This window comes from Squalius cephalus, assembly GCF_949319135.1.
Source record: "Squalius cephalus genome assembly, chromosome: 21".
NCBI classification, from domain to species: Eukaryota; Metazoa; Chordata; class Actinopteri; order Cypriniformes; family Leuciscidae; genus Squalius; species Squalius cephalus.
Window position 1 is genome coordinate 33,278,062 of NC_137142.1, and position 16,715 is coordinate 33,294,776.

Genomic DNA, 16,715 nt, shown 5'->3' on the forward strand with positions numbered 1-16,715 from the left:
AACCTAGGGGTGACGTCACGGACACTTCCTTATTGTTTTACAGTCACTCAAACACACAATTTAACAGTCCAGAATCACCTTCTGAAGAATATGATCCCAGACAGCAACATAGTGTCCCAGATTCGGCCAACGGCCAACGTGTGGAATCCATGTGTACAGATGCGGATCTGGGCCGACATTATGTTGCTATCTGGGGTGCTTGTCTATTTTAAATCGTGAGATGAGAAACACAGAAGGCCAGTGTTCGAGGAACCACAGAGGGAATTCTGGGTCTCTTCAACATCTGAAAGCCCTTTCATGTGCCACGGACACTAGCCAGCGGGATTTACTAAATCAATCACAGTGACAGGAGTCTGTGCCGTACGGAGGAACACAAAACTGCAGAACACTTACTTCGTTTCTGTGCAAGCATATATCTTACCCAGTTGAACACCAGCAACAGTTCAACAAGTTGAGCAACAGTTCTTTGTTTTTTGCAGTTTATGGTAAGCACGTTTTGTGGTTTTCAGTCAATGTCAAACCAAGTTGCATCCGTACTCAAAGGATTCTAGAGCTTTACTTAGAACTAACTTCACTTTTCTGAACCACATTTTAAATATTTTTATCCAATTGGTCACAAAGGTGACTTTTCATGGATGCATGAAATCAGTTCTATTATATTTTCATTAATACGTTTAATGAATTGCTTATACTCTCACTTAGAACAAAACTGTACATTTAAACCTCTTAACAGAAAAATACAGGAATACCGGAAGCTAGTTAAATCACTTAATAGAACAATTTGAATCTCTTACAGTCCCCCTGTGTTGTAAATCCAGCTTTTAATGTTGTTTATGTGTCTATGTGGTGTTTTTAATACGCTTTAAGACAAACCATGTGTAAATTCATAAGTTGACACCATTGCTGAGTATTTCCTCCTTAAAACTGCAGTGAACCAAAGACAGTCTCTAAAACACGCTTTGAAATCGCTGGTGTTTCTGACGTCACAAACTACCTTGTAACCAATCAGATCAACGTGTGATCGTCAACCAGTGGATCTCTGAGCTGAGCGAGTGAGTGGAGGCGGGGCTCATTTGCATATTCATAGAACCACGTATACTATTTTAAGGCATGAAGAAAATTATTCAAGGAGAAAACATTTAAATATGTCATTTGGGTGATCAAAGATGAGTTTCACAAGATAAAATGATTGACTTAACATAATACAGCCCAACATTTAAATCTTTTAAGTACGTTAATACTTTTTGAGAATTTTTTTCTATCACTTAGAACAAAACCGATCAACATTTAAATATCTAAATTAAACAATACAGACCAATATTTAAATCTCTTCATTGCCTTGAACGCTCAGACTCAGCACTGCTAGACAACACTATAAATACAATATAGCTAGATCTAAATCTGGAGGATCACTATTTATCAGCGTTATATATAGTCATATCGGCCAGCCCTAAAACTCTGACTTTCTGAAAAGCTGGTGGAACAAATCCCCAACCACAGTCTGAACATCAAACTCATCTTTAATTATCTGAACAGACCTCAAACACCCACTTGTCACACACACTCTCTAGTATATCAGGAAATGAAATGCTGGTCAGTTACATGAGATCGGTTCAAGCGTTCTCAATCTCTGGTGTTTGGGTGGTCTATCCTCAAGAGTCGCACACTACACTTCATCTCCGCTTTGTAGTGTAAATCACTCTCACCGACCTAGGATTCTTCCCATCTCCTGATGAGGATCACAATCTAAACTGACCGACAGTCCCTCCGGTTACGGACTTCACAGACGTTGTTCTAGCGCTTTCTCGATATAACAAAGGCTGCCAGGATCTTCATCCGCCCACACTAATGAGAGTCTCTGCCTTTGAGCTCAACGCCTTTGTAGTGGGAGGAAAGATTCAGAGTTTAACTTTCAGACAGATGAATAAAACTCATGCATTTGTTCTTCACAAGAGTACAGAGGGTCACCAGCAGTCTCAGTCTTTAAATACAGTGTTTTCTAGTGTTAGTTCTTCTTGTATCTATTGTACATTTATCTCTTGAGGTTTAATGCTGATAAAACTGCTCTAATTGCAAAAGATATATATATATATATATATAAAATAAATAAATTATATCATCTGGTGTAGGATTTACTTTGAACTTTCACTTAGAAATTGCTAGTACATTTCACAAATAAATACAAAGAAACAGCAAGTAACGCATTGAATTAAATGTGAAATTTTGAAGTTAAAAGACATACTTCAATAATCTTTGTATGGAAGCTTGTTTCTTCAATTGAATAAAAAAAGGAAAAGGTAATTGCAAGTTTTTTGGGGGGGGGGGGATTGCGAGATATAAACTTATATTTGCTAGAAAAAAAGTCAGAATTGGGAGATAAAAAGTTGCATTTAAATTTTTTTTTTTTTTTTTCTTGGCGGAAACAAGCTTTCATGTTTTGTTTTTTCATGTTGTTTTTTCATGTTTCATGTTATGTTCTTTTTTGTTTTTTTTAAAGTTGTTTTATTAACTTCAAAATCATTCTTTATACAGTCATAGTTCCATTTCATACTCAAATGTACAGTTTTCTGTTTGATAGTTGTTGGCAATGTATTTATCATTTTTTTTATATTGCAGTTTAACTAATTATTTGGAATATTTTGTACACTGTAAAAAAATATATATGATCAATAAATTATGACATCGTGTTTTTACATTGCTTTATCTCATCAAAATAAGTTAAGAATAAATGTTCTACCTTGTATAAGTTTAAGTTGTATAAGATTCAACTAATATTTTTAAGTCAGTTTAATGTAATTTAAGTTGAAATGACTTACATATCTAAGTTGATTGTACTTAATTTAAGGCAGCAACTTCTTTTTTTCTTCCAGTGTAGATTGGCAAAATATAATACACCAGTTTGCACATATTCAAGCTCAAACACAAGCACAGAGAGGCAGATAAACACACACGACTTTCCCTCCGGGCCAAATGTGTCGAGGGCACATATATATTCAGTCTAGCTCACTCACAAATGCAGTTTCCCCTTTAACCCTGGAAAAAGTCAAAACATTTAAATACTTGGATGTCAAAACATACAGTTCCTAAAGTGCAGCTTTTTAAATGAAATATAGTATGTTAAACGGTTATCTCTGAGAGATGGAGTCAGGAACACAAAAGGTCAAAAGGAAAACGAATGCCTTTTCCCAGCTCACCCTGCAGGTCAGCGGCACAGAGACGCTTATAGCCTGAAGACATGCAGGAGCTCTGTCTATATTTAGGAGCCCGATGCTGAACGTAGTGCATATAGGGCTGCACGATATTGAAGAAAAATGCGATATGCGATAACTCATTAAATAATGCGATACGATAATGCTTAAAGTGTGTAAAATAAACTTAAATTATCTTTCAAATATATTTCAAATTATATAACCCTCATACTCTTTTGTGATCCCTACAACTTGTGAAAGTGAACATCAGTGTTTTACTGTAGCATAAGAAGTGTTATTCTAACATCAGTGTAAACCACAGGGGTTTAGGGTTTCAGGTTATCCTACATTAGGGTTATTAAACAACAGAAACTCAATAATCAAATGTAAAAATAAAACACTGCTTAGTTTTCACTGTATGAATTAAATATATACTGATTCTTATTAAAGCTACAAAAGTTATTCAGCCGAGAGCAGTGAGTGATATTGTCTTTGTCTTTTGTTCATGACCCCACGAATTTTGTTCATGTAAGCTGTTGCGATATGCATTTGCGATATTTCGATAATTGCGATATATTGTGCAGCCCAAGTGCACACTGTACACACTGCTCAAACTGACTGGTCTATATGGCATTACATACAGGCTTTGGCAGGAAAATTCATGTTCATTGAAATGATAACAGAAACTGAAAGATATATTTAGCTCTGCTGAAAGTGCTTTGGGTGAATCTCACAAAACAAGAACACGTCCCGTGATATTTCACTACAAAAATCAAAAGAAAGCTTATTTGTATAACCACTCATATGGTTTGCATTGTGACAGTTTTCATGACAATAAAGAACATACCCTGTAGGCCCATGAAAGCATTCTTTAGAAATGTTGGCCCATATTGATAGGATAGCATCTTGCTGGAGATTGAGTTGATGGAGATTTGTGGGATGCACATCCAGGGCACGAAGCTCCCGTTCCACCACATCCCAAAGATGCTCTATTGGGTTGAGATCTGGTGACTGTGGGGGCCATTTTAGTACAGTGAACTCATTGTCATGTTCAAGAAACCAATTTGAAATTATTCGAGCTTTGTGACATGGTGTATTATCCTGCTGGAAGTAGCCATCAGAGGATGGGTACATGGTGGTCATAAAGGGATGGACATGGTCAGAAACAATGCTCAGGTAGGCCGTGGCATTTAAACGATGCCCAATTGGCACTAAGGAGCCTAAAGTGTGCCAAGAAAACATCCCCCACACCATTACACCACCACCACCAGCCTGCACAGTGGTAACAAGGCATGATGGATCCATGTTCTCATTCTGTTTACGCCAAATTCTGACTCTACCATCTGAATGTCTCAACAGAAATCGAGACTCATCAGACCAGGCAACATTTTTCCAGTCTTCAACTGTCCAATTTTGGTGAGCTCGTGCAAATTGTAGCCTCTTTTTCCTATTTGTAGTGGAGATGAGTGGTACCCGGTGGGGTCTTCTGCTGTTGTAGCCCATCCGCCTCAAGGTTGTGCATGTTGTGGCTTCACAAATGCTTTGCTGCATACCTCGGTTGTAACGAGTGGTTATTTCAGTCAAAGTTGCTCTTCTATCAGCTGGAATCAGTCGGCCCATTCTCCTCTGACGTCTAGCATCAACAAGGCATTTTCGCCCACAGGACTGCCGCATACTGGATGTTTTTCCCTTTTCACACCATTCTTTGTAAACCCTAGAAATGGTTGTGCGTGAAAATCCCAGTAACTGATCAGATTGTGAAATACTCAGACCGGCCCGTCTGGCACCAACAACCATGCCACGCTCAAAATTGCTTAAATCACCTTTCTTTCCCATTCTGACATTCAGTTTGGAGTTCAGGAGATTGTCTTGACCAGGACCACACCCCTAAATGCATTGAAGCAACTGCCATGTGATTGGTTGATAATTGCATTAATCAGAAATTGAACAGGTGTTCCTAATAATCCTTTAGGTGAGTGTATAGTGTGTGTGCGCGTGTGTGTGCGTGTGTATGTAAATTGACCTGAACATGATTTCTAACATTCAAGTTATATTATCATATTCTTTTCCTGAAGCCAGTGTGTAACATTTCATCTGCTCCAGCTTTATAATAGACCATATCCCTGTATTATGTCCACTATTGTTCATGTACAATAGAAGGACATTCATAACCCTGTTCAACAACAGGAATCCACGGGTATAAAATTACCTCGTATATCTCCATTTTACTGGATCACTTTAGAAAAGGCCATCAATTCCTGTTTTACGCGAGTTGCCTCGAATTAACTGTATTTGTCTGGAGGGGTTGATCTGTAGGCCTAACAGTTTAATGGGACCAGCAAAACCAGCCTGACCTTTGTCAGCGGTCACTACCCATCTATTCCTGATTTATTTCATATCTCAGTGGATTGATGTTACATTCATCTGATTTCTCTTGGTTAAAACTCTTGGACTCAGCTCCACAACTTTGTTTATAGAGCATCGGCCGGAGTGACTGCGGTCACACACACTGAGTGGCAGAAACACTGATTGGTTTTCAGCGTGAAAGCCATGAAAAACACACAAAACACATCTAAAATGGGAAAGAGTTTTGAGATTGACTGTACAACTAGATTTGACAAGAAATCTGAGGTATATTTTTACAGACTGACGAAGCAAATGGATCACTGCAAACAACTGGCAGAGAAAGTCTGAGAGAAAGATTTTGTGTCAATATGATAAATTTAGGGGTAAAATCATATCCTATATATTGCATTGTCATATATTGTATTGACAACTTATCAATTTAATATTTACCATTGTATATTCTGCATAATTGGATGTTTTTAAATAAACACTGACAAAAAACTATACAAGTTTTAAAGCTGGACGATATGATGATATAAATAACATTGATATAAGTGATCATCCAGATTTAGACCTATATTGTGTTTATATACAGTGTTCACAGGCAAATTGGCTTTATGTATTTCTCCGGCGTTTAAATCAGGCACATATAAATGTCAGGAAACAGGATTCCTGTCAATATAGTCGTGTCAATATACACGGATCGCTGGATCTTTGGTAAGTTGTAAGAAACACTATATTGAGTCCAACCTTTAGTTTAAACTGATAATCGTTCGTTTTACTCACGTTTTCGCAGTTTCTCCTATTAAATCCAGTCACACAGCAGCTCTTCTGCCACTCAGTCCGGCTGATGGGGCGTTCCTGCGGGAAAGTGACGTCAATGCATTCCCTCTATTACCAACATAGCAAATCAACAACCTTCGGATATTGTCACACAATAACAAATTCAATCTCAGTAACTGCAACTTTAAGACAAAAATCCAACTAGACAAATGACTGGTAAAGAGCTGCGTGAATTTCTGCAAAACACATTTTGCATTTCATCTTTAGAGGGCGAGTGTTATCTTTGGGTGAACTTTCACTTTAAGAGTCTTTGAGCTTAAAATAACTAAAGAGAACTTTATTTCTATGTAAATCAGCTGGAGTAAGAAACGTTAAAACAGACAGCAGAATCAGGGCACTTTGTACCATTTCCCATCTCATATTCACCTGCTAGAAAACATCAGAGCTGGGGATGGAAATATCAATCAGCCGTCGAGTGTGTCAGGATACTCTGTCATGTGCCACCATCCGTGAGAGAGAGAGAGAGAGAGAGAGCTGACAAATGAAAACAGATCACATTCACCAACCACTGATACAGCAAAGCAAAACCTCACCACTGAGACTGAGGAGCAACGGGAGAACACGCCATTTCAGGAAGAAAAGTGGGTCTGAATGAAACTCAATAGTGCTTTAGAATCTTTAGTTAGCATTCAAAATAATCAGTTTGGTTGTTTTTAAAACTATTTACAGACAACGAATTATGAATTCATTTACTTGTGGTTTGTGATGCTGCTGTTGTCGGATCTAACACCGCTGACTGCTTCATCTGTCAACAACAGTTTCTTTGAGAACTCTCCTGTACACTGTGCCTCGTTCACAAAACTAAATGCTCTAAACATATAATCCTCTGACTCGATCCGGGACGCCATTAAGATAAACCGTCCACTTGTTTCCGACACTGGGATCCTTCTGTACAGAGACGCAAGCCAGCTGTTTAAACTGGACGCGAACTTTCCTTTACTCTTCCATTTGTCCTGTTGTCAACAGACTCATGTGTTTTAAGTATTTAGTGTAGACAGCATCAGTGATTATAATGGCTTTTATTTGCTTTTGATGCAACGTGACGCTTGCATTCAATGAAGGCCAGTGTCGGTGACTGAACGCATGATGCGATGATGTATAACCAAAGGCTATAGAATAACATAAGACACATTTCTCGTATTGTTTTGAATGGGTAAAAGTGCAACGCTCAATATGGCGGAATAAGTTCCGGCTTTTTTAATATGAGCCAATCGCCGATTGGTAAAGTCATCGTGTGTTAGAAACAGTCAGACACGCATTAGCTTGATCCACCCAGAAAATTTTCGTTTTCTTTCATGATTCCAACATTTAGACACAAAATGTATGAGACAGTTGTTGTCAGATTTCATTGGTGATTTCAAATATGAAATTTAATCGTAAGCCTGGCGAACAGTTTTGGAGAATTTGATGTTTCCCCATTCAAAGAGAGATAGGAGCTGCACTTGGGGGGGAATCATATGCAAATGTATTGGCCCGTGTGACGTCACAGATTCCACAATATCCAAACGAGCCATTTTTGGAGCTTGATTAAATAAATGCTTTGTTTATAATGAGAAGGACGTTTAAGGCCATTAAACTTGCTGGATGTTTTAATGGTACAAAGACCTCTTATATGTCAATAGATCAAGACAAATTTGATTTCTCATGGCATGACCCCTTTAAAGAAATATTTAAAATCATTTTTAAATTGAAAAATAAATAAAACAATAAAATACTAAATTAGTAAACCATAAATAAATAAAGGGCTCATATCATGATGTAAAAAGTAGATAGAAACTAAACCGCAGAAACGACTCATTCTAGAGGCCGAGGATGAATCTAGCATTCATAGTTAATAATCCTTTTGGTTTTTGTTTAGCCAAAGTGCCCACTGAGAAAACCTGTGGACGGAAGGTGTATAAAAGATGAGGGGGAAAGAGGGAATCCAGCGTGCATTGCCCTTCAGTTTCTCTCACACATGAACAGATGTTTCCTAAGCCTCTCAGCACATTATTCTGCTGTTAATGAAGAGCAGAAATCATCCAGAAACAAACACAAACCTCCTCGCGCTTCTTGAAGATGATGTCATTCCCTGCGGAGTGTTTCAGGCAGACGGTCACTGATCGATGGGAAGTAATTCCTTTACTCGCAGCGAATCCGAGGCTCGAGCCTTAGTGTGTGTGTGTGTGTGTGTGTGTGTGTGTGTGTGTGTGTGTGTGTGTGTGTGTCCTGCCGAGCAGCAGTAATAAGACATCTGTCCCACAGCACCTGATTTCCCCGTTAGGATGCCAACAATGCTCTCATGGACGACTCCCTCAGTCCGACCCGTAATCGCACCTGACACACATCGCATACATATGCACATATTATATTCATAAACACAGATATAAGAGCGCGGAGGGAAGTCAATATTCATGTGTATGAAGGGCAAACGTGACGTCACAGCAGGTTAAACTCAATTCCAGAGAGATTCGAGAAAAACAACACAACGCAAAATTAACGCAAAGGATGATAACGGTAACAATAAAGTTTTAATCGTTCTGATTATACCTTATAAGAAAAGTGTAGTCCACACTAAAACTAAAAACGATAATGGCACAGAGGAACGATGTCGCCGGAATCGCTTTCAGGACAATCTTTAACCGCTGATTATGATGATAAAAACACCGGCAGCCAATCAGAATTGTTGTCGGGAATATGTTTGATTCAAGCGGCAACCTCCCCGTCTCTCTCTTGAAACCAACACGGAAGTGAGTTAAACTGCAATTCATTAACTGGCCGCTTGGCCTGGCTGCAGAAGTGAGTCAAATCTGTATCTCCCTCATGTTAAAATTACCAACTTTACAGCAGAAAAAAACATGTTTACAGCCTGGATCTCTATGTGGCTTTGGTCTATACAGCTAATTTGACCCTTCATAACAACTGTGAGGGGGGTGAATTTTTTTATAACTCATTTGTTTAGTTGATTAATATTTAAATTTAAGGGTGTGGCCACTTGAGTGACAGGTGGATTCCCGCTGATGTCAATGCTAGCCGTTTGTCTGCTGTTACTAGCCGTCACTTCACCTCAGCAAATGTTAGCTGCTGAACTTGCCTTCTCTGCGGTGTTTGTGCCTTTTTTCGGGATTATTTCATACAATTTAATACTTGAGTACAAAGCCCACGTCTTTGGATTCAGTCGTTGTCGTCGAGTATCGTTTGAGAGAACAACCAGCGCTGTATTTCAGTTGTTTTCCTCTGTGAATATGCACTAATGGATGTCAGACAATTCCGTTGCTTTTTGGGGTTTTCAAATTTAAAACGTCAAATAAAGGCTCGTTCGTTCTGCTCTCATGGAACAGATGGATTATAATATGCTTATGTACCGTCAGATGAAATCCTGCAGGTGTCGGCGCTTTCTCCGTCCGTGCAATAAATGCACATCCATGAATGAGCGCGGATTTTCTAGCGCATTTACTTGCACTTCAAAGGCAATATATCTATGGTTTAACCCATTTGAGAGGCGGCCAAAATCAGAATTTAAAATGGACTAAATAAGCTCTCTACGAACTTGAGCGATGCCGCGCTGACGGACCATGAAAGAGTGACTGACATGTATGCACATAAATCACTGTCACACACAAACACTCTCGAAGTAATACACAGTCTCACTTGTAGCCATGTATTTTAACTATTATAATATTTCGAAGGGCAAAAACAGGAACTTTTAATTGGCTTTACATCATCAGCTAACTCGATCACGTCGAGCTAGGTGATTTCAGATAGCCAGGCTCATATCTATGGCCAGGCTCGGCTCCTCAGCTCCACTCACGCCCCGCCTGTTTGCCTATTTTCTGTTATCCGGGAGTGATGCAAGGCCAAGATGGCGACGGACGGCTCCGCCCACTTTAGGCTTCAAAAATGCTCTTCAGAAACCTACGGGTGACGTCACGGACACTACGTCCATATTTTTTTACAGTCTATGGTTTGATTGCATCTGTCCACATGAAGTAAAGCCACTGTAAAACACTGAGTGAGTATGAGACTAGGCTATAACATGCACAGAATCATGACAGTAACAGCAGAATGAAGTGTCTGTGAGGATCTTCACAAAGATCTGCTTCATGTCTCAATCACTGGGACAGATTGAGCCTGTTGACCTTTGACCTGGCAGTCTCTTGTGAGGAATAGACTTCAGTTAACTTCCTCTGACAGCAGGAAACTATTCTTACACGAGAATGACCCTGAGATTGGCTGTTATCTCTGCTCACTCATTTCAAGTGTCACATCAGGGTGAATCTCGGGATAACTGGCAAAAAAAAAGGCCAAGTCGTAGGCCTATTTCCCACCAATATCTATATAGTATATTTTGTATAAAGAAAATTAAACCTATTTTAAGGTTCATTTTAGGTTTATTGTGAAATTATTTTCATGAATTTAAAGCACATTTCATACATTCTTAAAAATAAAATGTAAAAAAATTTAAATAAATTGTATTTATACATCATGGTATTTTTGTTAAAACCATGCTGGTTTTAATTAAAAATCACCGTAATTTAGCAATTTTTTACTAAAACAAATTATATTAATGAAGATTTTATGGGGGAATGTCATAAAATTTCCCTAAAATTTGATCAAATGTTTTTTATTTCAATGCAAAAAAATGTAAATATATTGAAATAAGAAACTTTTGATGCAAAAAATATATTCAGTGATGCAATTCAAGACTACAGTCTTGAAATAGTCTAAGATAACCTATTTTTTATGCAAAATATTTTTTTCCTTTCCCTCCTTAAATTATCAGTATTACTAATGCACATATACTGTAAGATCTAGTATTACTAATTCACATATGTGTGTATTGTGCAGTATTAGCCTATATACTGTATATAAAAAATGGATGTTCTGTCAATCATTTCTGAGATTGGATCTTTCTTCTGTGACCAGCGGTCCACACTAAAGTGTCTCTAAAGCCCACAGTCATGAGACAGGAGAGATGCATCAGCAGATTTCATCTCATTTCTACAAAAGCAGGTCAGTGAAAAAGCGAACAGACACTTCAGATTCATCCAGCATCTATAAACACGAGCAGAAGCGTGGAGGATCTCGACACTGATGCACAGACTGCCCTATGGGGACGCTGTCAACACTGTTAAAGCAAACTAAAGCACACATTACCTCATGTGTCATTCAGTGACAGCCTCACATCCTATTGTCTTCAGAGCCTTTAAAGAATAAACCAAATTTATTCCCACTCATAAGAGAAACAGAGAGAGAGAGGGTTACGGTATTCAATTCACAAGCAATGCACTCTTCATTTTCATTTCATTTTCATTTTTCATTTTCAATAGTCTTATATCATGTTTTATAGTTTTATATATTGTGTTATATAAAAGTTTACCAGCATATCATATACTGTACATGAGCAGAAGTTGAAAAATTGGATATAACTTTATAAGGTTAGTGAGCAATTTTATCACACATGATAATATTTACATCTTGATGCCATACTTTTGAAAATGTGTGTATGCTCATTTTTTGACACATGTGTACTTCCATAAGTGCACTAATGTAACCATCAAAATCATAAACCTTTAATATATTTTACTATTTTAAAATCCATTCTGTGTAAAACTTGAGTCTCATGAGTGAACACATATGAGCATATAACCCAGTCAAGAAGAGGTTAAAACAGGGTTAACATGCCAGATTAAGGTCATGAGTTGCAGATTAATGATTTAATAGATGCAGCCTCTATATAACCTTTGGAAAGTGCGGCTTAAACCATACTTTAAATGTATAAATAGTGCATGCTTTTGTCTTTATAGGATTTGAATGAAATTGCAAAATATGTAAAGCAAATCCCACAGGCTGATATCTAGAGTTTTATAACGGCATGATTTGATTAGATCTACATAGATGAGCATTTTAATCATTTCCAACGGGAAACTGGAGAAAACTAAATGAGGAGCCCAAATGAATGAAGTACTGAGTCATTATGCATTTAAGACTAATCAGCCATTACAGCGGTCTCTATAGTGAGCGTCTGCTGAAGTGTGTTAGACTGAGCCACTGTTGAGAACAATAATGAACTGCTGCAGGTTATTAACTGAACAAAAATTAATAAATGGCAACATATTTGTTGCTGCACATCAAGGCTACAAGACATTATGGGACACAGCATAGAAAACCGGTTAGAAAATGTGAAAACACGTTTCCTAATATCTTGAGACTGACGGGGTGGGTGGAATAAGGGTCAGTTCACACAACTGAGAACTATTGTAAGTTAAGGCAACCATTTAAAAGATGCCTTTATCCAAAGTGATTCATACCTGAAAAGTATACTTACTGTCTGTGTGATGTAATTTTTGCCATCAGTACAGTCCATGAACAATAGCGCATTTCCACCACAGAAGGGGGAGAAAAATAATGCTTTTGTAAATCGAAATTATGACATAGGCAACAAAAAAAAAAAAATCAGTTTTAAACAAAACTTTTCAACAACAACAAAAAAAAAAAACTTAAAACTATTATGCATTTTGATCGTTCATTAACATGACAATAGCGTTTTGAGGGCCTGAAAACAAACTTTTGAAATAGGTTTTAAAATTTTTGAAAACGATTCCAGACGTCTATAGGTGCGCAGTGTTTCTTTACAAAGTGACATCGCCAACTACTTACATGGAAGCAGAATGCAGCGTTTTTAGTAGTTTTCGCTGATCCATGTTAAAGTCTGCGTGAACCGGAAGTTGCAAACGACTTTTCTCCAGTGTTGTGACGTATTTCCCAGTAAAAAGGAATATTGAACAGAGGGCAGGGTTTTACTCTAGCGCTCCTCCTCTCCATCTCTGCTCATAGCAGACTAACGGTTTGAGGGGAGTGGTTAAGCATTTCCCAACCCAAGCCGTCAAACATACGTCATCAGGGAAGGTCCTCCAATGCAGAGGGGAGGGGCATTTTCAGATTTTGATTAAAGATTACGAAGCCAAACATTTTTTTTTGTGTGGATTGACTTGGATGGATTGCATGGATGAATTGTTCACCACAAACCGATCAATTTAGGCAAACAAAGTAAATATATAGTCAATTTTGATTTCATGTGGACTTTAACAGGGATCGTTTTGACAAATGTTGCAGTCTGTATGCAACACTTTTCAAAAATGCAAAGCAAAAACATTTCCATTGTTTTTTGGTACATCGTCATGAAAAAGTACCCTTAGTCGAAATTATGACTTAAAAAGGTCATAATTATTACATAAAAAGTTGGCATTAAAAAGTCGAAATTAGTCATGAGATAAAAAAAAATCAATTTTCAAAACTTTTTCTCTCATCTCTTTTTATGTCATCATTATTAGTATCAAACCACGATCACACTATTCTTTGAGCATGTGCAATTTCTACGAAAACTGCAATGGTCATGATACACGTCTTTTTTTAAAACAAAAATTCATCAGTTTTATTTTCATTCAGATATTCAAAGTTTGACATCCATGGTTTGATTTTGATACTTTTGAAGTGAAAAGAGATTCCATACTTATGAAAAATTGACCCTAGGGGCATCAGTTACAAAGAAAACCAGATCGGGCCCAGAATAGACCCCTGTGGAACACCGCTATACAACAAGACAGATTGTGAATAACCTTGACCAACATTAACAAATCTGAAACAAACGATCTGGGCACATCAGTGATGGGTCATTCATGAACGATCCGTTCATTGCGTCTGTCACGTGACAAATGAACGAGACTCGGAAGGTAAAGTAATTATTTATGTTCCCTGTAAATTATTTTTTACTGCATTACAGTATAATGATTTCTTAATTCAGAATATGATCAAGATTGCGTAGGTGGATGTGTTCGGGGAATTTGGCTGTTAAATGTATAACATTCAAAGCCACTTGAATGAACAAAATGACTCGAAAAAAGATTAGTTCATTTTGATGAACGAACGAGACCGAACAAGAGAGTCATTAAAATGATCTGAACTTCCCATCACTAGGGCACTTCACAGCAATGAGAATTGAGAAAGAAATGTGCTTAGAATGGATGTAGTCCTAAAAATATGACACTATGAAATGCACCAAGTCAAAATTATGACTTTCACTTCAGTCATAATTTCAAGTATACCTCAAACCACCGTCACACTATTCTTTAAGCATGCTGCATTCGTCACATTCTGCAACATCTTTTTTTTTAAACATAAATTTAACATATAACAAATAATAATAAATCCCAAAATGTATAAATATAAAATCTACTCTACTGCAAAAAGACGTCACGTTGTGATGTATTGTGTATGTATTGTTCTATTGGTCACACGTCTTCACATGGTTCGAGATGTACAGGTCAGAGTTCACCAAACTTGAACTTTGGAATGCAGAAAATTCCACAACTTCTTTTGAATGCAAGTCAATGGAACGGAACATGTTGTGAGCCTTTACGGTACATCGAGTGCCTTAAGGGCAAAAAGGTGATAGTTCCAACAGATAAATGCACACTGTAAGTACATCACCGCCTCCTCTACACAATGGACGATAGAATAGCAGACTGATGATGACTGTCCCTGGTTTCTGATGCAGCAGGTTTCAGCATCATCTCCTCCATCAAAGGCAAAGATCATTTCAGTTTTAGGTTCCATCCCTCCAGGAAGTGAATCACCATCTGTGGTTTTCCCACCCCTTCTTCACTGTCTCTCTCTCTTTCTCTCTCATCTTTCCTCCAGCTATGATCTGTCTGGCTGTGATGTGGTCACAGTGCGCCGTCTCTCACTGTCTATCCTGCAAATTTTCTTGGGTGGAATCTCACGAAACCTGTCTTTTCCACATCATTTCACAGCAAAATATTATGCTTAAAGAATCCTATTAAGATTTTGTGCATTGTGACATTTTGCATTTAATGCAATTAAGCATTTTACCCATCAAACACCATAATGCACAAAAAAAAAAAAAAAAAAAAAAACATTCCAAAAACAAACCTCATTCTCATTACTATAATGTGAAAAAACAATGACTCGTTATTTAAAGGTGAAGTGCAAAAATAATGAACACGCCCCCTGCCTGTCATTGGTCAGCCAAACAGATAGTCCCGCCCAAAGCCAGAAGTTGACAGGTCTGAATGCTGAAACACAAACTGTATTGTATTGTATTGCAACAGTGGAGAACTCTTCAATCGACTACTATGGACTTCGACCGAAAACAGGAAATAAATACAGGTATGAGCGCTGGCCGAATTAACTTCGTTTTTATTCATATCTTTCACATCTACTGCAGTCAGATTCACCGTGTTCACTCTGAAGGAATCACTCACATGACCTGTGCACTTGTAATGACACATCAAGGATGTTAAGAGGCTAAAAGCAGGTTTAAAACTTGCCCCATTGAAGTCAACAGGGTGCAAATTTTAAAAAGAGGATAACACGGTGTAGGCAACACCGATTTTTGTCGTTGTTCTCTGTATTGACAGCACTCCAAATGTACCAAAAAATGAGCTCAATGTTAAAATTGACCGGAGTTCTCCTTTAAAACACTTAGCTTGGGTGCCAATCTGAGAAAAAGAGGAAAATCATTCCACAGTTAAGGAGCTGCTGCTGCAAATCTCCACCCGTTTTCTGTTTGGTCCTAGGAATCGTTAAAGCCAGATGGTCAGCTGACCTTAAAGACCGTTTCGCCTCATATTTCTAAATCAATTCCTTCAAATACTGAGGAGCCAAATTAGCGATTCAACAAAAACTCTACTTGCTTCTTGTTGTGCTTCTGCAGAGGGAAATACACCTGCATATCATCTGTGTAGAAGTGAAAAGAGATTCCATGCTTATGGAAAATTGACCCTAAGGGCAGCCTTTACAAAGAAAACAAGATCGGGCCCACAACAGACCCCTGTGGTACCCAGCTAAACTGGTGCAAAAATGGTTTTATTCCTTCTATAAATATGATAAAGGTGAGAATTTGAAAGATTAGTATAGCTGAACATATAAATTTGTGAACACAAACCAGCCTAAATATTGTTTTGGATGGTGTATATTGCGTGTGTTTTCTTATGGCAACCTGATGCATTTAAAAGCCTTTGCCTGTGAGCGATAGATTCAATATCACATCATGCAAAAAAGATTAACGCCGCAACGCTTCAGCGACTGAAGATTCACAAAAGCCAAGAGTCAACTCGAGCCCCTCTGGTGTTGACCAGGCCTGCCAGTCCCACTTATCGTCCCCGAGAGCGCTTGCACTGAGAGATTTTCTCGTTTTCTCCTGGTGCGCCTGTGAACATCTGCCCGGCACTTTAAAGCTCTTAAAGCCGAGCCTGTGATTTCACTCCCTCCTGACTGCGGTTATGGACCTGTGAGCTAGAAAATAGCTGAAGGTCAGCGTGTCCTCAGCACTTCAGC